This window comes from Protopterus annectens, chromosome 5.part1 (assembly GCF_019279795.1).
Source record: "Protopterus annectens isolate FY-2018-M chromosome 5.part1, PAN1.0, whole genome shotgun sequence".
NCBI classification, from domain to species: Eukaryota; Metazoa; Chordata; order Ceratodontiformes; family Protopteridae; genus Protopterus; species Protopterus annectens.
Window position 1 is genome coordinate 320,068,591 of NC_056736.1, and position 22,912 is coordinate 320,091,502.

A 22,912-nucleotide genomic window follows, 5' to 3' on the forward strand; every position below is an offset into this window, starting at 1 on the left:
AATGCATATCTCACTAGTGTCATAGCATAGTTAGGTAGGAGTTTGAGTCCTGTGAATGTGGTTGTGTGAGATTGCCTTTGTGAGGAGTGGCCTTTTTGGAGACTGTGGAAACACATTAGGAGAGGTGAATACCTCTTTGCCAAGTGTGATGATGTCAGCATCCTACAAATACAGCATTGGAAATAAATGCTCCCAGTAAAGCAAATAGTGTGTCATGTTAATGCGTATCTCACTAGTGTCATAGCATAGTTAGGTAGGAGTTTGAGTCCTGTGAATGTGGTTGTGTGAGATTGCCTTTGTGAGGAGTGGCCTTTTTGGAGACTGTGGAAACACATTAGGAGAGGTGAATACCTCTTTGCCAAGTGTGATGATGTCAGCATCCTACAAATACAGCATTGGAAATAAATGCTCCCAGTAAAGCAAATAGCGCATCATGTTGATGCCTATCTCACTAGTGTCATAACATAGTTAGGTAGGGGTTTGAATCCTGTGAATGTGTGTGTGTGAGATTGCCTTTGAGAGGAGTGGCCTTTTTGGAGACTGTGGAAACACATAATGAGAGGTGAATACCCTTTGCCAAGTGTGATGATGTCAGCATCCTACAAATACAGCATTGGAAATAAATGCTCCCAGTAAAGCAAATAGCGCGTTGTGTTAATGCGTATCTCACTAGTGTCATAACATAGTTTGGTAGGGGTTTAAATCCTGCAAATGCTGAGTGTGAATGTGTTTGTGTGAGATTGTCTTTGAGAGGAGTGGCATTTTTGGAGACTGTGGAAACACATTAGGAGAGGTGAATACCTCTTTGCCAAGTGTGATGATGTCAGTATCCCACAAATACAGCAGTGGAAATTAAAACACCCAGTAAGGCATATAGCGTGTCATGTTAATGCGTATCTCACTAGCATCATAACATAGTTAGGTAGGTGTTTGAATCCTACAAATGCTGAGTGTATGGGGGGTGTATGTGTGTGTGTGTGTGTGTACTCCTATGAGAAAAGTAGCCTTTTTTGAGAATGTGAAAACACATTGAAAGAGGTGAATACCCCTTTTGCTGGTTTGATGATGTCAGTATCCCACAAAAACAGCAGTGGAAATGAAAACTCCCAGTAAAGCATATGGCGCATATTGGTAATACGTATGTGTCTAGTACCATGACATAGGTAAGTAGGGTTTTGAATCCTGCAATTGTTGAGTGTGTGTGTTTGACACTGTTGAGCAAAGTGTTGTGTGTTTTGCTACTACTACTGTATGACATATCAGTAAAACAACAGAAAGATTCTAATGCTACTGTGTATCCTACAACTGTGTGTCAGTTGTCAATACATCATGTAACGATTGGTTAAAATCAGGCTGTTGAGGTTATGTACACTACCAGAATGCTAACCAATGACTGATATCAACAGTATCACCCACAGCATAGTGTCATACCATGTCATACACACGTGTACCCAAGTTGTGACATATGTGTAGTGACATGCATATTGGACACCAATTGGAAATATGAAGTATTAACACTGTGTAATACAGGGCATGTCACCCTTTACATGTGCCCACCATGCACATACATGCAAACAGTGCACCTCCACCATGTTCACAAATGTACACCTTGGAATCTGTACAGCACACATCATAGACGTTACATCCACTCAACAACACATGCTGCCAGTATCACACACATCAGCCAACTGTCACATGTGTGGACAATCCATGTTTGGGATTAACACTGGTGTATACAATACAAAATTGATAATCACTGCTGGGATGCATCATGCCTGCTCAGATACACCTACAAGGATATCATTACCCATTACTGTTCACAAAATGCTAACATTGCTACACTGCTAGTAGGTCACCCTGTGCATCAGCACCGTGTTATCCTGTTCCGGCATCAATGTCACAGATGACAGGAGGTGGCACAGTTTCAGCATATGCACAGGGTATGTGGTTGTTTTCTAGAGCCCGACAATGACCCATCCAATCAACATGTATGTGTGTGTGTGTGTGTGTGTGTGTGTGTGTGTGTGTGTGTGTGTGTGTGTGTGTGTGTGTGTGAGGGACAACAGTACAGTATGGGTCAGTGTTGATGTGATGTGTGTGTGTATGTGTTAGCCCTACGTGTTGGTAGTATGTGTGTGTGTCTGCATGCACACAGTACTCCCTTGTGGCTGCCAAATATGGGAGTTTGTGGGACAGCCACAGACTGTACCTGCCAGGCTGTACAGATCACTGTCTCCGGCCAAGGACACAGTACCTGTGCCTGCCAAGGGTGACACGAACTATATCGGGTACTAAGCCAGACTGAGTACTATTGTCAGAGGCAGAGGGATGTTCACTGGACCCATGTCCCTGCTGGGACTGGACAGAGCCACGTGCATGTGGTCGTCTCGGACGGTCTACTGACAGCTCAGCCACAACATTGCTGGGGCTGGTACTGGCACTACGGGAGCGGCTGGCACTTAGTTGTCATTCACATCGGCTGCCAGCTGAGGCTGTTGCTGGCATACATCCACATCAATGTCCCAGCCATCCTGCACTGTCCTGGCACATGATGGATAATTGCGGAGGACATCTAGTGTCTCCCCCCAACATCTATCAATGACATTGGTGTAATTGCGGATGGCACCAGCAAGGTCATGGATACTGTCATTGATCGCAGTGTTATGAGCCCTCTGCACCCTTAGTCCCTGCCTGGGGTACCGTTCCATACGTGCCTGTGCTTGCATCACAGCCCAGAACATACCTGAGGTTGTGAGACCTGTGCAGGCACGCCTGCCAGGGGCATTATGGCCAGCGATGCTCCCATGAGAACCCCTGGACATATGCCTATGTGGTACCGTTCCATGTGTCTGGACATGGCTGCTGTGTGGGGTTGCATGTGCCATGGATACCACACTTTCCTGGTCAATGCCTACCATATGCTGTTCCTCACCTAAGGCCATTGGTGTTGAGGGATGTAATGGCAGTACGTATGTGCGCATAGATGGGGTGGATAGCTGTGTACTGTCGATTGGTGGACCACCGACAGACCCTGTCAGACATGCCTGTGCCACTACACATGTATCATCATGGTCACTATTAGTGGCAGTGACCTCAGGTTCCCCGCTTCACCCATCCAACATTACCTCAGCACCTGTGAGAGTGAGACAGGAAGCACACTTTACCATCTGAACAGGATGTTCGCATACATGCACACATGCACACATGCACACATGAACACATGCACATATGCACACATGAACACATGCACATATGAACACATGAACACATTAACACATGCACACTAATACACTACACATTCAGCTTGACACACACACACACACCAACAGCAATATGGACCATAGTCGTTAGTGGTTGATGTTGGAGTACAGTATTACAATGCAAAGAGTCCTCTCACATGTGTCAGCATGCAGGATGTGTGTTGCTCGACAGCATGCAGTGCGAGTGTAGAGAGTCCTTGTAGTTAACAGTATACATGTCGTTGATGCATGTGTGTTGTGTGCCATAACCCTGGAAGACAATTAAACAGTAATTGTGAAAAAGCCATGTTGCACACCCAACATTCTAATGTACAGACATCATTGAAATGCCATATATAGCAACCTACTGGCTGTCAGCAGATACACACTTTTAATAACACATATGACTGCTAAGACCACAACTGCCTGACAGTGCCTGGCACATGCTAAATACCAAACCATGTTCTGCACAGCCACAAAGTGAAACAGTACATGGCACACTGTATGTGACACAATGCAACACCTAGCCACAGGAGGTGCATATGAAGCTAATGCATACAGACATTTGTCATCCATTTAAATCTATGTACAGTATGGTTACAGTACTAGCAGTACACCACACTACTTGTTGATAGCAAACCCCTCAGTAACATATGTGCACATTCACCACTATAGGTGGCATACTGCTGTACTACACTATACATGTTGCTAGATACGCACCTATATCCTGTGACACACATACCACCGAGGACATGTTACAGGCATACCCACACACACATCAGACATACCTACAAGACACAAGGGTGTGGCAACCCAGATTACAGTTACCTGTGTACCATACATTACTGTGTGTCAACACATACATAACCTCATGCCTGAGGTATGTGATCTGTGAGGACTACAGGTAACAAACAAAAGTGTGTTACCAAGCCATGTGGATAGAAACCATACTGTGCTGTTGAGGCATACAGCTTCAGGTAGTACTACAGTCCATATGTGACTTGTATTCACTAGTGCTAACAATCAATAAGCATACATGTACTGCTTTAGCCTACAAAGGCACACTCCATTTGACAACATGGGACTACATCACAACGTATGCCATAGTGATTTTCATGCCTGGCAATAGCATACGGACCTTTTGATAGGATTAGAGCTACAACACTACATACCATGGTATACACAGACTCCCACTAGGCTATCACACATATACACATCATTGACACATTCACATACACATTCTCCATCACACACAGTCAACCTCACATAGCATGTGTTGCAACAGGTACATGCGTGTGTGTATCGCATCCTAGGTAGCTGATAGGCTGTTATCCATAGGGCCTATGGAAGCATATACATATGGTACCCTGAACTACAACACACATGTAATGTAGGTTCCTGTGCCCCTGTCATGCAGTGCCACAGGGATGATTACCAGGTTGTGTTTCCTATTTCACATGCAATCATCATGGTTATTGATGGCAACTGCTAATGAGGACCTTCATATGCTGTTGATAGGTGGTTGGTTCCACAGTATGGTATGTGTCTGTGATGATGATGTGCCAGTCAAGCATGTTCTGCTTTTTACATTACGAGGTGTTGATCAGTAGAGTGTGTATCTTGTCTGGTGTTCCACCTGTTTACATGGAACATGTCCAACACCTGTGGGTTTGCCATAGCTTTGTATGTTGGTCAGGGGTAGCCTCTGGGTAGGCGATATGTGACACAGTGTACAATTGGCTTGGTAAGACAGTCACCATAGGGCATCTGTTGGAATCCGGTAACACTCTTTGTGAGGTATGTGTCTGGCATCTACTGTTGCTGTGCATGTGTTCTGAGGTACATATCAACAGGGACATTGTACTCTATGATGGGCGTTATGACTGATGAATGGAGTGGAACCCTGACCTCTGTTTCCATGGATGACACACATTTACTGATGACATGTGGACTGTACTAGGTTTACATGACTAGTGTGGCACAGTGATCATCATTAGGGTCACTACTGTCCACCTGTGTCCTGTAGTCTCTTATCACACCTTTGGTGTTGAGTACACTACCACCTATGTGTTAGTTCATGGGTACAGGGCTTTTAACAACAGGAATGGCAATACATGTACAACATTCAGCTGGAGCGTACATTTCAACATCCACTGGTGTACACATTGATATGCATATCAGCACATATACAGTCCACCTTTTCATGGTGGGAATATCAATAATGCTAAGGTTGAAGGGGATACAGTTATGTAATGATATTGCACAGTCTTGTGCAGAATGCATGGAAGGTGTTCTCAGCTCATATATGTTTAGCAGGACCCCATATCTGGGAGACTATATACCTAACAAAGCATACCCATGGCATTTGAACAACACATCATATGCCAGCACTGTATGCTGTCTTGTTTGACACACACAACAACCTACATATATATATGTATATATATATATATATATATATATATATATATATATATATGTATATATATGCACATAACCTGCACCAACATATAAATGTCCACCTTTCACAAACAGTTGCAGTATGTCCCTTGCTCTGTGCACATGTTCAGATTCTCAGACATCAGACACACATGTATCTCAACATATGTGTGTGCCATACAGACACAAGGTCCACACTGTAGTCCATACACCTCACGGATGACCTGTTGGGCCTTGCTATGACACGGACAGTTGTCACATGTGCATGCAGTAATAGTACAAGGGTATACATAGATGCAAATGATACATTACTATGCTAGCCTGCTACAGTGGTTGCCAATGCTAAGCTACACATTATGTGACTATCATGCATGTCTTACTCTGTGACATCCAGGTTTATCTAGTTGTTTGCAATACTCCCCAAAACTGCCATTAAACGTAGTACTGTACAGACCATAGAGAACACGTTCAGATGTATGACATGTAGTGCTGACCTACAACTGTCACACTTATGTCCCACTGCACACAGCTACCCAACAATTTCTCCATGGCAATACTTATGCATGGCATCAGTGCATACATACCTACTGCTGCCACATATGCATGTATCAGAGGATCAACAGTACTAACCATATCCATCTACTACCTGCTGGTAACTACAAACTGTTACATACCTGTATGTCCCTTCTGGGTCCGTCTGTGTATGTTTTTTTTTTTTTTTTTTTTTTGGTACTGAAACGTACTGTTTTTTTTTTCCTGCTTGGAGATGTTTGCTATGTTGAACTTGCAATGTAATGATTGCATGTGGGGATAGCAAGTCCTATCTGCTTTTATAGGTATCTGCACATGTGCATGTGATGCCCTCTGCACCAATTGTTGCCCAGCATTTGGTAAATGCATACAGCCTGCTGAGTGGTAATTGCAGTACTCACTGTCATAGCAACCCAATGCTATAAATTGCTAAGGTATGTAGGCATAGCACTTTCAGATATCCAGAGTGGGACCCATGCTTGTTTGCTGTGGAGACTGTTGTGTACGTCAGAAGGTTGGTATATGTCTTATAAATGAATTTAGAGGTGTAGACAGTGATGTACATGTTGTACTCAGACCTGACAGTTGCCACTTCCAATACTGAGCTATCAGTGTAGAGTTTTACTCACCACTACAAATGCTTACACAACATTTATTTGACTATACTGGGAATATTAATGTACTGACTTCTGCAGGATGTATGTTTTTTACTGTTGACATTACCACAGGGTTCGCAGGACAACTGGACAATTCCTGTACTGAGTATGCCTACCTACACACTTGATAGACCCTAAATGCACAAGTATCTTTTAATTGGGGGGGGCATACATACTGAGAGCATTATGCATTAATATGTGAATATTATCTTACTGGACTTGCAGGATTGGTGTGTACCTGTGTGTTTATCAGGGCAGGTTGTCTGTCTGCATGGTTCCCACCTGTGAACTTACCCAGATGGTAGCCAGAGGTTACACTGTCATTCTTTGTCTGTGCAACTCACAGGTGTTTTCAGCACTGTTACAATGGCATTGTTACAGTCAGTTGCTACCAGTACATGGCTACATCCATTGGTATTTCTGTGTTATACTCATACATAAGGGTATGCTTGGGGAGGTCCTAAGAAAGCTATTTGCAGAGTGTGTAACAGCAGTATAGCCTATATGCCTGTGTGTTTGGGCCTCTGCCAGGCCTATGGAACAGTCACATACATCTTTGCATGGTGTCATGTAGTTGAAAGTGAGGTACACCTTACACATAATAGGAACAGTAGGTGTATACTTCAGTGAAGCAGTGCATATGGATTAGTACTCCTTTCATGACATACAAGCAGTGACTACTGTAATTATTGTCAGCATTCATTGTGTAATAGCCCACCATTCTGACTGACGTCAGTACTTTTCTGTGGGATTCTGAGGGACACAGCTAAAATATGTTTCACAATCAGGGACATCCCTGGAAAGTTGACTGAGTTAGGAGGTATGGCCTCTGCCCTACTCAGATATGCCAGTGTTTGTGCTGCTATGATACTGTGTGGGGGTTGTAAAGTGCCTCTGCAACATTATTTTCTGCTTGACTGGCTGCTTCTCACATCACACTCATGTAATGCAATCCCACAACAATTGCTGGTAAAGATTCACAGAACAGGCTTTGTGTTATGGCCTTCCTATTTTTTCTTTACATTCACTTATTGTAATGCATGATATATTTTTTGCCACACAAAGTTATTGTATATCTGTTGTGGCTTAGTGGTACTTCATGCAGTCTTATGTGTTCAAGGTCTGGGGTTCGAGACTGACAAAGGTATTTTAATTTTGCTGCTGAGCAGAACAAGGGCCCTGACCTAGAGTGACTAAAGCACTTTTAAGCAGTTGTAAGCGGGTTTGTGCGGGTTTGCGCGATGCTTAGCGATGCTTAGCTAAGGGCACACATGCGCACACTCGCTTAATCCCGCTTACTACTGCTTAAAAGTGCTTACTCCTGCTAACCCCCATGCTAATTTCTTTGAAAGAAAAGAAAATGGGGAGATAGGAAAGTGGTGAAAAAGGGGGCACAAAGAGGGAAAGACAGTAGGAAAACAAGCTCGGGATGTGCAGGACGGGTGTAGGGAAGGTCCATAGCTGCCCATTTCTTTACCAGCAACAGCTGTGCATATGTTGCAAATTTGGAGTGAAATTTGAAACCTTCCACCCCTGAGAGAGGGGTGAGGACAACAAAGTTTGTTGTACTGCCAATTAGAATTATCAGTGTACATGTCCAACGGACATGTATGAGAAATGGGCAGCTATGTATGGGGCGTAATTTTTTTTCGGGTACAGATTGCCCTTTTTTTTTTTTTTTTTTTCAGGGGAGAGGGGAAAGTGAGGTAGAGGAAGTAGGTATATTTGGGGAGGTAGGTTGGGGAGGTAAACAGACAAGACAAACAAGATGCATACAGGGGTGGAGTATGACACATGGGGTGGGTGAACACAATTGACGGGGGCGGATGTTTGGAAATCGCAAGCCCATGAGCCCACATATGGTAACAGTGGGACTGAGATCCCCACCCATGGGCAGTCACCACTGGACCTTCAAAGACCCGAGGGTCACTGTGCTGGGGGCTGCATAGGAGGGGCAGACTCACCCGTGAGTCACACCACTCTCGCCTCGAGCTGGCGTAGGGGATCAGCGACTAAACACTGGATCTCCCTATGCACCACAACCCGGACCCTTCGGAGGGTGACAGGAGGCCCTTCTCCGCCCACGCTTGCAGGGAGGGTGAGCCCCATCCCCTGCAGCGCTTCCACCCAAAGGTGGCACAGGACCTACGGAGGAGGGTGGCCCGGGCTGGGCACCAGACCTGCTGGTGCCAGGTGCAACTGCCAGCTGAGCAGGGACAGGTGGGTCCGCTGGGACCAGCCTTCCCATACATTCTGTGATTAGGTGTGTTTAATTACAACATAGACAACAGCATTCTAAGTTAGTTGTAACAGCATGCAGTAATATTCCCATTAACCCAACACACCAGGGTTACAACAGTTGAACAGCAAGCATAACATATGCATGTATTGAATGACAGTGGACATTACAACAGCATGCAGGAATGATTGGTGGCAACAGGCCACCAAGATTGTGGTGTTTTAACAGGGGACATGCATCAAAGTAAGTGCAGATTTTATATAACAATAGGACATATGTCCCAACAAATGTTATGAGATTAGACATACTCATTGAGGTGTGGAATTGCATTGTTTATGCACATGGAGTAGGGTGTAAAAAGAAACCTCCATTAACATCTTATTAGTACTTTAACTGTACACTACATTCCTATTGACTGCAGGTGTATTTCCCCTACATGTATTCTTACACTAGGCAACATGCATTTGATTGCGTTATGGGTTTGGCTACTTCATTATATACCTGAACTATGTCTGACATAGTAACTGTCCAAGATTTAGTTGTTACTGCTACATACTTGTATTAAATTTACTTGTTTATGTATCTCCACATCTGGATGTGTTCACGTGCCTTTTTCACTTGTTTTCTACACAACCCTACTTTTCAGGTAGCACACTAACATTTCTGGGGAACACCTTGACAGGCTACTCGTGTGCCAGATTTACCTATGCATGTCAGCCATTTCACAATTGTTGAGGACTGTTACATACTTCACAGCTACTGGCACTTCCTTCATCCACTTTATATGGGACTGCACTACTGGGGGTTGTCAGCACTTAATACAACAGTAACATTTCTTCACTGGAAGCGTACAACAACTTTTCTGATTAACTGGCACATACACACTGCAAGTATACCTTTCTTATTTACATTAAAACTCTTTTATACAGGCTCTCTCCTTTATTTGACATTACACCGCATACAGTAGACATATTCAGGACATATTATACTGTTATTGATAGGTTACAAGACTGTTTTTCAGACTCACTCACTTTTTATCGATGACAGTGCATGCAGAGATAGTATTCCAGACATGTTTTTGCTTTATTCATGGGTTACTACACTCTATTCCTGGCTATCTGACTTATGATATGTAACAGTACATGCAGAGGATTTATTCAGGGAATGAATGTTTTATGCTTCACAGCTACCGTCACTTCCTTCATCCACTTCCTATGGGACTGCACAACTGTGGGTTGACAGCACCTAATACAACAGTACTATTTTTTATTGCAAGGGTACAACAACATTTCAAAGTAAGTGACACAGACACACTCCAAGTTTTATACCTTTATTAATTACATTGAACACTCTTTTCTACAGGCTCTCTCCTTTACTTGTTATTACAGTGCATATGGAAGAGATATTCAGGACATATAATACCTTTCTTGATAGGTTGCAACACTGTTTTTCAGGCCTGCTCACTTATATGTTATGACAGTACATGCAGGGATAGTATTCCAGACTTATTTTACCTTGATTGGTGGGTTAGTACACTTTATTTCTGGCTCACTGACGTTTGTTATATAACAGTACATGCAGAGGATTTAATCAGGACATTTTATTGCTGTATTATTGGGCTGAAACACTTTTGTCATGCTCACTCACATATATCATGTAACAATACATGCAGAATATTTACTAACCTGCCTGGTGGCGCAGCCTTAGCAGCCTATCTGCATAGGCTTGGTGATTCATAGCACTAGCACCTGCAGCTGTGGAGTAAATAAAGGGATACTGAGACATACCTATCCATTATTTAGACTATATTAGCTTGTCTTACATACTGCATTCCATGGCTACCTACTTAGTAGTGGGGCATCACGCATTTGACGGGCCTCCTGGATCCACTGGTTCAGAAGGTCCTGCTTCTGCCTCTTCAGGTCTGCATGGTGGTGACGGACCTGCTCACCAGTCTGAGGGATGCCTGTGGCACTGGAGAGTTCATGAGCCAACCGGTTCCAAGCCTCTGTCTTATACTCCGTTCCTTGGAACTGGCCCTGCAGGAGTCGAGTCTCATGCTGATGGACTAGGAGCCAAACCATATATCTTGACTCCTTGATGCCCCAGCGTTGCGCTTGAAAGCGTGTACCCTCTCCAGCGCCAGACATTCTAACTGCAGATGGGAGCTACAATTAGTTATGGTGAGTATTCCCACCTATACGGCTTAAATATGCCGCATTTCCCACACTTTTCTGTGATTAGCCGTTTTTGAATATTCTCGACTGACTGCAGACCTGCTTAGCAACATTTAGTGGTTCAGTACTTTGATATATGGTATATATATATATATATATATATATATATATATATATTTATATCTACTGTCCAGACAGGTTAGGGGGCGTGGCTGTGTTTAAGCAACTTTGCTCTATGTTGCTCCACGTTGCCTGACGGTACGCTGGTTGACATGCCGTGCACCCCCGGTCAAACCGATTGTGCTGGGTAAAGCACGATTTAGCTATGGGCAACTACATTGCACTGGGTAAAGTGCGAGTTAGCTAGGGGCAACTATATTGCGCTGGGTTAAGCGTTGCTTAACTGCGGCCAATTATATGTCAGGTTCCTTTATAAATATAAATTTTGTTCACTGATACATAAGCCATTTGAATGCTTTTTAGTAAAAGTTTCATCATATAGGTCAGGAATTATTTCATATACTAATTTGGAACATAAAATAGGAAGGGGAGTGGTGGGACTCAAACCGTGAATGCCTCCTCTTTGTGTGAACGCTCTACCACTACGCTATTATTATTTGGTGTAATTTGCATAAACATTCCTTATTATGCTCTTCTATGTTGAGATTGCTAACTGCAGCTAAGCAATGGGCACACCCACACACACACGCGCAAATACGGGCAGCTATATTGGGAATTAGAAAAAAAAAATGTTTTACTTTTTATAACTGTGCTGGGGTTTACAATGTCAGGGAGTGTGGTGTTGGGTACATGGACATTTGAGCGGACTCGCTCTTGTGTGTTGACATTTTGTTTTTTCACACACTTGCAGGGGCGTAGATCTTTACACTGCTCGGCAGTCGGACACGCCCCCTGCTTGCCTGCACGGTCCGTGTTGAGTCAGCATGCCCTCATGAATATTCATGGCACGCTGACGTCATACCGTTCAACTGCAGCCTCCGAGTAAGACTTATTTAGTCTTACACGGAGGATTCGTGAATCCGGGGGATGGTCTGTTGGTGCCGCAGTTCTATAATATGGTGTACCTTTGTGTGTGTGTGTGTGTGTGTGTGTGTGTGTGTGTGTGTGTGTGTGTGTGTGTGTGTGTGTGTGTGTGTGTGTGTGTGTGTGTGTGTGTGTCTCTGCATGAAAAAATAAGAAGGGATTTGTAAAGCGATTTAAAGGTACCTAAACCTAAGCACAAATTAGTGCAATGTTATGTATCCAAAGACATAAGCAAGTGAGGAGCAGTAAAGAAAGAGAGAGAGCAAATTTTTAATCAACCAAAGTAGGATTTAAATATAATAAATCTAAATCTAAATATATATATATATATATATATATATATATATATATATATATATATATATATATAGGTCTACCTGAAAACGCTGAAAGTGCACAACGCCGATGACGAGACCACAGACACCGGAAGATCGACAACGGAGAAGACCGACAGTTGAGAATCCCCACGCTGAGAACACTGACATGTTAAGGTAAGTGTGTGATAGGGATGGACATTAGGGTCAGGGTGTGGGTAAGGTAAGTGTGTGACAGTGACGGACATTAGGGTAGGGTGTGGATCAGGTAAGTGTGCGATAGTGATGGACTTTAGGTTTAGGGGCAGGTTAAGTGAGTTAGGGTTAGGGTGCACGTAAGGTAAGTGTGCGATAGTGACGGACCTTAGGGTTAGGGTTTGGGTTAAGGTTAGTGCATAGATAGTTGTGTATGTAAGGTTTAGTGTAGGTTTGTAAGGTTTTTGGTGTGCTTGTGTTGTGTGTGTGTTTTTCAGGGAAGGCATTTGTTTTGTTGATTGTCGGGATTTTGGTTTGTCGGGCATGTGAAGTTTCGTGTTTTTAAAATTTCTTTTTTTGTCATTTTTTTCATATCGGTTATTTCATTGTCGGTGTTTTGGCTTGTCAGTGTTATCAGGTAGACCTATATTTTATATATATATATATATATATATATATATATATATATATATATATATATATATATATATATATATATATATATATATGGATTCACTTTATATCCTTGAAATACTGAAATATTGAAATTCAGTATTTCGAAGCTATAAAGTTGAATTTTTAAAGCCATGAAAACTCAGAACTGCGAAATTCAAAATGTCGCATACCAGAGATTTTGAATTTTGCGCTTTTACTGCACACACACACACACACACACACACACACACACACACACACACACACACACAAGCTCTCTACTACATAAGCCCCCCTGCACCTCCCATGTGGGGGGCAAGTCCCCCACACACACCCCACTTAAATATTCTCACTCTGAGGTAGCACTACACATAAACACACACAAAACACCACCACTCAAGCTACATTCTCCTCGCACACACACATCGCAAAAACAAAACACACTGACACACACCACAGCCCCTACCCAAAACCCTTAACACACACATACTTACCTGAATCCATAACCACAGCGAAAGCTCAGAAGCATGAAATTCAAAACTGCCAGTATTTGAGGTTTTGAATTTCCCGCTTCTGAGGTTTTGCTGTTCTCAGGATTCCACTTTATGGGCTCGAAATACTGAATTTCGATATTTCAGTATTTCGAGTTTCTAAAGTGAATCTATATCTATATATATATATATATATATATATATATATATATATATATATAAAATAAAGCAGCATACTTTTTTGCTTTCTGTATGGAATTGTCAAAGCAGCAAAAAAGCCCAGGGAAGTCATATCCAATGACCTTAAAGTAAGTAAGCAATATGGGGGCACATACAGGCATAAGGTTATGACAACTATTTGAACTGAGCGCTTTTGTATGTGAGTTAAGATCATGTTTAAGTCTAGCAGTTAGCATTAAGGACTGAAGATCGCATTTGTTAATGAGCTGCTATCTCTTCCAGAGATACATGGTTTGAATCTTTCCACCTTTGTTTGCCTACTGTGTGATCTTAAGCAAGTCACTTAATCAAACAGTTTTTTTTGGCAATCGAAAATTTGGGCTAGGTTTCTTAATAATCTCCTGCAATGCATGTCTGGTAACTATTTATGAACCTAAGTGATAAATAACATAGGTTCTTAGGTTCACAGATTCATAAGAAAGTACCAGGCATTCAGTTTACAAACAATTACAAGACTAACCAATAAGCCAAATTCAAAAGTTCTCTCCAGCCTCGAGGAGGATAATAGAAGGTAAGCTAGGGAAGAATCTGAGGCTGCCAATTCAGTTATCTAGATTTATATTGAAGGTGCAAAGGGTGCTACTCTGCTTGACACATAGTAAGCATTTGTTCCAGAGGTGGCAGATACATTGCAATATGAATATATCATGCCAATGTGTCTTATTTTACTGTTGAAGGTTTACTTCCTTTAATCAGGTACGTGAGGAACTATTTGTTCTAGAAAGGAGTAGAAGGTAAAGGAGGATTATATCTTTCATGACTTGAAAGACTTAATGCGGATCACCCCAGAGAAGTCTATAAGAGACTGAGTAAAGAGAGAGGTCTTCCAGTATGTTTGGATAACTACTGAGGGTCTTGAGAACATTGATCTTTTAAGTCAGGAATCTCTAAGCTCTGTCAAGTTGAGTGATATTATTCTTCACAGTTGTCCAGATTTTTGAAGAATGGCCAGATTTTTGCCTCATATTTTTGGTCACGTCCTCATAAAGATTGTAGTTTTCCTGCAAATCATTGAGGATTAAAGTCAGTAAATAATGACAGAAATTTGAGTTTTAAGCCTCATAGCCTTCAGAAAATGTGTGCAAATGCAAACTGTTATTCTAGCAACTTTATAAGTTTATTAGGGCAATATATATAAAATTTCTTCCCTGATTTTCAAAGTCTGTCTCACTATTACTTTTGGCTTTGTCCAAAATTCTGCTAAGAGGGTAAGAGGTATGATATGTTTAGAGGAATACATGTCAAATGGGACATTATATTTAATAATGGTCTGACGAGAAATGATGAAAGGAGAATTAAAACTTCTTTAGATCTAGGGGAGATGCTTTTGGATATTAGATGAGCCACAGAGGAGGTTTTCTGAGCTACTACAGAAACAAGATGGTTGAAAGGTAAAGAATTATAAACCAGAATACCTGTATCCCTTATGATAGTATTTGTTTAATGGAGTGTTGCATATGGTATGATGGAAATGTTTTGTTTGCTAAAATGAACTGTACTATATTTTTTCATATTTAGTTTGGGGCTATTTCCCCTGTACCAGTTGTTAAGACAGTCTAAGCCATGCTGAAGCAATTGTGACTTAGTAGAAGATCAAATAAAAACACCCAGTTCCTAGTCATCTGCAAACATACATAACTTTAGGCCAGGAATGTTGACTTGAAAGTCTGAGAAAATGATGGCAAATAGGAAATAGTCCAATGGTCAGCCCTGTGGTATATCATGGGTAATTATTTTGCTTTCAGAAGTAGCACATGTGACTCTAACAATATGGATTCTGTCAGATGACTAATTACCTACGTACTGTACAACATACAGATATATATTTAGATTTACAAGTCTGTCAGTAATACTTCCATAGGGAAAATGTCAAAGGTATTAGCCAGGTCCAGTTATCATTAGTGTACTGTATAACTGCTATCCACTAATTCAGTGAATTTTAAAAAAAATAATGAGATTATCAGAGTAAAACCTGCTTTTTGACACAGTAAAACTGATCAGGATCCAGGTTTAAGAGATTTTTAATGTCCAGATTAATGAGATCCAAGATAAAATGTTCCATAGCTTTAAATATGAGGCTAGTGAGATTAACTGGTCTATAGTTATACAAGTCTAAAGACATGCTTCTGGAGCATTTCTCCCCGGGCCTCTGCTGAAAACAGGATCTGTGGAACCTAGTCGGACTTTCCCGGTCAACAAATGTTAAATAAAAAAATAAAAAATAAAATAAGTTTGAGATATGGCTGCCCTGTAGTATTAGCATTACAAAGAGTGTTTTCCAGACTTTGAGAATGTAACCAGCGGTGAGGCTTAGATTAAAGAGATTATGTAAGCGTTCAGATTTAGGCCATATCTGGTATTAGTAATCAGGAAACCTAGTATATTATCAAGACCCATTAATAAGGTGTCCTTAGCCTTTAACAAGGTTGTCAAGGCTTTTTCAATCATAGCTATAGATGGTGGCTGGGAATGTGGAATCTGTGGAAAAGCTATAACTATAAGAGAAGTAAAATCTGCAATCTGCACTAAATTTGTTGTCCGCTAATATATTAAAAACTGTGTGATACCTTAAACCTTCTATAATGGAGACCCAAGGGATATATGGAAATGACCCCTTATTTCCTTTGGGTTTGAGCAGGCTGTATTATTTGGATTAGCTCTGAACATTTCTGGTTGTTACTTCTTAATTTTCTAACATAATTTCCAAATGATTTGTAATTATTTCTAGTTTCAATGGCTAATATGTTCATAATCTGTTTTGAGTTTCCTAATAGTAAGCTTTTACTCTTTACTACTTAGCTTAAGTGTGCTCTTATGGTAGGTAGACTGATACCTCTTATAAGCATAAAGCAATTTTTTCTTGGGTTATATGGTTTATTTTAACAGGTATTCTACTGTGGTGGCTTGTGTTTAAATTTCTAATTATGTTTGGTGAAGTAGAAAGCAGAAGTATAAGAATGGGGCTCAGTCATCACGTAGGTGAAAAAGTTTTGGATTTTAAAAGTCTCTAAAAACAGGGTCATTTGCAGGGGTGATTTATGGTCTGATTTAATGAGAGAAAATGATTCATATAGGCGAGTGCAAGAAAGAAGTGAACATACTTATGAGGAAAGGATCAAGCTGATTTGAGCCCACAGTGGGATGGTTAACTTCCTCTGCAAGGGAGTTAGCTTTTATAATGTCATGGAAGCCCTGGACATGCTGGACATTAGCAGTGTAGGTCAGTCAGTCAGTCAGTTTATTGACAGCCAGTTGAAGTCCCCCAAAAGAATATGCACCAGTTTGTTGAAATACACTTAACCAGTAATGCAAGGTAACAACTTTCAGTTAGTATCTGTACTTTTCAAAAATGTCCATACAAAATCTATGTAACTTCAACCATCTATAATACTGATACATGTGGGACATCTGATTCTATTACATTTACCACTCAAGGAAAAGGTAAAAATGAAATGCAAGAAGACTTGATGAACTAAACTGAAATGATTTTCTAGCTTCTCTAGGATACTGCTGTTCTTCATGCCAAATATCAACTCTTGAACAAAAGTTCCAAAATCTGGAATTAACTATCATAGTGCAGAAACGAGTGAGCTACAGTACTCATAGATACTGGGTCTTGTGCTTTAACTAGCAGTACAGCAAAATAAAGCATACTGGCTAGATGCAAAGCTTGATGATGTTAACAAATAGGAATCACTGCAATAATACATGCTTTATTGGGATAATAGCTATAGCTGATAATGGGGGTTCCAACCACTTTTTTTGAATTAAGATGACAAATTTCTTGGGTTTGGATCAATAATACATAAAGGAAGGCCACACCTTACACAAGATTACAACAACCTACTCTGTCTCAAATGAAAAGCATTTAGCTCAGCAATCAGAAGATTGTAGGAAATGGCCCCATTATTCCAATTTTATATACCTAGATCCATGATGGCAAAGTTAAAAGAGGAAAAATTAAGATTTGAACTGGCAGAAGAATTATAAATGTTCCTCTCTTGGATCTACCCTCAAAAGAACATTTCAAATTAATAGTCTTAGCAATGCTCTAGCCAGGAAGCAGCAGTATAAATTCAGGATAATAAAAGGAGACAATACCAGAAACTACCACTCCATTCAAATCTCCTAGACAGAACTCTAGGGGCCCAAAATAAATTTTAGCCAAGTATAAATTCTCAAAAGAAGATGAACAAGAACCATATTATATAAAACAATTAAACTTTCAAAACAAACATGCTCTACTACACAAGGAAGAAGAGAGATTATACAATGATGGGTCCCTGTTATGCAAAAATGAGCACACCGATTTGACAGCCCAACCAGCATGCTTATTGTAAATTAAGCATATACCAAGACAAAAAATTCCGGCCGCTGAAGTATCACTGAGCAGCTGGACTTTTATATTGATGTATGCTATGGCATACTTCTCAACTATACATATTTTCACAGATGTCCAGATTTTTGCCTTACATTTTTGATCTGTTCCTTATAAAATTTGTGGTTTTCTGACAAATTGCTGAGGAGTGTAGTCACTAAATAATGACATGCATTTGAGTTTCTGACTTCATATCCTTCAGACAATGTGCTCTAGCACAAATCCAGTTATTCTAGCAGCTTTCTAAGTTTATAAGAGCAAGATTTACAATCTGTCCCTGTTTTGGGGCCTGTGCCCCCCATTATTTAAGACTTTGTCCACATTTCTTAATCTAAGAGGCTGAGAGGTCTGTATGGAAGGCAGGCCAAATACAAGAAAAATCAGGTTCGTCCTGCAAAACTAAAGAAACGTACCTCATTTTCCTTGTATTTCTTCACTGCCTCAGTAGACTCCCATGCTTTTAAACTGTCCTGATTCCAATTTTATAGTAAAAAATGGGCATCCTCTTTTCTCTATTGCTTCTCTTGAATAGCAATTATGTACTGTACAAACATTGGAATGTATGTCCCATAGGCATGTGCAGTACATCAACAAATGCAGAAGAACAGAAAACAATGAGGAGAAATACTATGGCGCCTTTTTTACAAACACATTATTTAAGAAAGTTAAACAATTTCTTTCTTAAATAATGTCATTGTATAATTGCAATTGGGTGTGGGTATATGGCGATATACCCACAGTTGGCTTTGTTTAATCACTCAGGCTTCACCCTCATGATCAAACCACACCTTCTGTGAGTAAATCGTCATATACCCACACCCACTTGTCGGTTATTGCTTAAATATACAAACATATGTTAACATACCTAAAGATATTTAAAACCACAGACACCACAGCTGAAGATTTTCTAAACTCTGATAGCAATCAAGCTTTCTACACAGTAGAAGCAATCATATGAAGCTAGAGAGCATCACTTATGTGTCTGTATATGTAAAGCTGATCCTGATATCTATATTACAACACAGTAAATTAGGTATGTGCAGGGGCGGCTTGTGCTATTGGACTGCAGGACTGCAGCCCCCCCCCAGCTGTAAAAAGAAAAGAGAAAAGAAAAATGAAAAAAACTAAAATAAAATGATAGCAACTCCTGGAACTCCATGCATGCATACAGTAATCCAGACTGATTTAACAGCAGTCTGGATTAAGAAGAAGGCATCAGACTCATGTACTCTGTGAAGGATTTTGTATTTCAGTGAAGCAGTGTGTGTGTGTGTGTGTGTAATGATCCAGATAAATATACCTTGTGGCTAGAGAGAAACTCAGGAAACAGTAGTGGTTATCGACAGAATAAGTCAGGCTCAAACCCTGTACCTTGGGTGCAGGTAGCAAGAGCCTGAATTCCCTACCCACCACCACTTATGAAAACTATTTAGATTTTTGCCTCACATTTCCCTGATGCTTATTGTGTAGTAATTAACTGTTTTCCCTGCCTGAAAAATGTTTTCTTTAATCTTCGGTCCTGTTTGCAGATTCTAGTTTTTAAACAATTTTTCTTGTACTGAAGCATATTTGAATGTATATTTGACTATGTCTTTGACAGTCTAAATAATTGTTGAGCTCTGTTTACAAACTTGTATTTATTGTATTACCTACCATTATTTAGTGAGTGTACATCGGTTTTGTCTATCCATGTTCCTGAACTTGGTAAGTTATGCTAATCAGTGCTTTTCCCCTGCTACTGCTGAAGCACTATGATTCTTAATGTGCATTTTCTGTTCTTTCTGTATTGTCTTTGGAAGTACCTCCCTGGAACTTCATTACAACAGTAATTCCCATCTGGATATTTGGAAGTACCTCTCTGGAACTTCATTAAAATCAGTATTTCCCAGCTGGATGTCCACATTTAACAAATAGAAATAAACAAATGCATACGTGCAAATATGCTGCACTAGATATGTATTTTTTGTATAATGCCTTTCAAAACTTTTCCATATTTTTTGAAGTAATTTTGTTGCACTGTTGGCAGTTGGCATGTATGGGTATCTATAGACTATTTCCCAATTTCATATCTGAGAACAATACAAAAATAAATGGCTGCAATATAAAACTCTAGAAAACTACATTATAACCTCTCTTGCAATAAACAGGTTATCCACCTTACTTTCTTGCTGCATCCAGTTGCTGAGGTTGCAACCCATTGCATTTCATAAGGATTGACAGTTAATACATGGGTCAGTTATTTCAATATGTTTTCGAAAAGTGAATCAAGCCTTAGCACGTTAAGCATTTCGTTTTGGTTGTTTTTGTGATACCCTGGAGTTAGCATATGTAAGTACAGGGGTAGAATGTGAAGCCTTCCCAATTAGCTTTTTGCGTTCCAATTTAAGTGTGTTTATTTATTTATTTATTTATGTATTTGACATTTGTTTTCTGGGAAAGCCCAACTGGGTATTTACTCATTTTCAGTGGAAGCCCGGGGAGAAAATCTCCAGAAGTACAATAACAAGATTATAAATATGCGTAGATTGCAAAGGATATGACAACAGCAAATAAATACACATTGAGCCATGAAAAAAATAATGTTAGAACACACTATATACAGGCATTTATAATCAAATACTGTTGGAACAGAACACAGTAGTTTCCAATGTTATGAGAGCAGAACTGAGCAGTAAGATGTCGAGAAGCATGGGCAAATCCAGTTGTTGGACAGATGTTCTTTCATTTGAGGCCTTGGGTGCAGGTAGCAAGAGCCTGAATTCCCTACCCATCACCACTTGTGAAAACTATTCAGATTTCTGCCTCATATTTTTGTTCTGTTCCTCATAACATCTGTGGTTTTCTGGATTTTGAATTCACTAAATAATGACAGGGATTTGAATTTCAGACTTCATATTCTTCAGAAAGTACATAGTAACACAAAACCCTTTATTCTAGCAATTTTCTAAGTTTATAAGATCAATATTTGAAATTTGTCCCTATTTTTGGGGCTGTATTCCCCCATTATTGGCTTTGTCCAGGTTTTTTGTGCTAAGAGGTTGAGATCTATGGTGAGAACTGACTTCACTGAATATGTTTGGGGGCTGTATTCCCCCATTATTGGCTTTGTCCAGGTGTTTTGTGATAAGAGGTTGGGAGTTATGGCGAGAACTGAATTCACTAAATGATAACCATTTAAGTTTCAGTTTTCTTGTCTTTCAAGAAACAGTTGATTTGGCATAGTGGTCTGTTGCTCTAACTGTAGTGCACAGGGTCCTCAGTTCAAGACTTGGCAATGAAATGAACATAGCATTTTATTCTAGCAATTTTCCAAGATTATACAAGCAATGTTTAAAATTTGTCCCTGGTTTTTGGGCTTTTGTCCACCCCCAATACATTTTGGCCTTTTTCAGATTTCTTGTGCTGCAAAGTTGAGAGATACAGTTGAGTGTCAAGTGGATTTTACAAGGAGCTAAGAGCTTCAGGGGAAGAGACGTTTAGTGCTGCTTATGGTGAGTCTAACAAGTAGTGTACTTGTTTTGATGCAGAAGGCTGTGGGTTCTACTCCCACAGTATATAGATGCATTGCTGATACTGTACTGTGTTGTACTTTTAAAGTGGGTGATGCTGCAGTCCTGAGAATGTTCTCTTTGGTGGAGATACCTAGTAACTGTGAACTTGTTTTCAGTTTGCCATCCATTCCTTATTGCAATATTACTAGCTTCCCATTTTTTAATGTAGCATAGGCAATTTATTCCTCAAGGGCAACAGACACTTTATTTATAGATGAAACAATGAAATATAAAGTTGTTTGCTAGCAGCAACCTCTTCAGTAGTTACAGATCTCTTTAATGTGGAATTATTTAGATGACTTTTACTTCTGTAGAGATTGTACATATTTACTGATACTGGTGGATTGCAGAAGTTTGAGTAGGCTTGTATGATGGAAATGTTCTGAATTGAGCAGTTTTGTCATTATTGGTGCATGCATTTTGTTTCATTGTTTACTGGAAAAATGTTTGAAACAATACATTTAAAATACCCTCTATCAACTATACTGTATTATACAAGGAGTATAATTTAATTCAATCAGAAAGGTGTATCAAAGAACACATGTGTGTTTCATGTGCAAGGGGCCTATGATTTGAAAACAGCCCAAAGTTAATCTTTATTTGCCACTGGCCAGATGTATTTTCTTTGAATGTGGGTTTCAATGCTGTTTCAATGAATGTGAGTTTCAAGGGCAGAAAGGTTTTAATGCTAAGTCTATTTTCATTATGAGTCTGCATTGCTTTGTTTAGCAGATGTGTATTAGTGTTTGTGCTGAAAATGTAAAATAAATCATAGAAGTAAAGCTGTATGCACATTACAGTGTTTATGGTAAATGGGGTGAAATCGCCAAGTAATGGGACACTGGAATGGTTGCAGTGGGGGGAGGCCCCATTTGACTATAATTTTGTGAGGGAGGAAGGGCAGCAAACCCAAAGACAACTCCAGCTGAACTATACTTTTCAACTGTCCAGAGTTTCACAGAAAAATAGATTTTTGCTCCTTA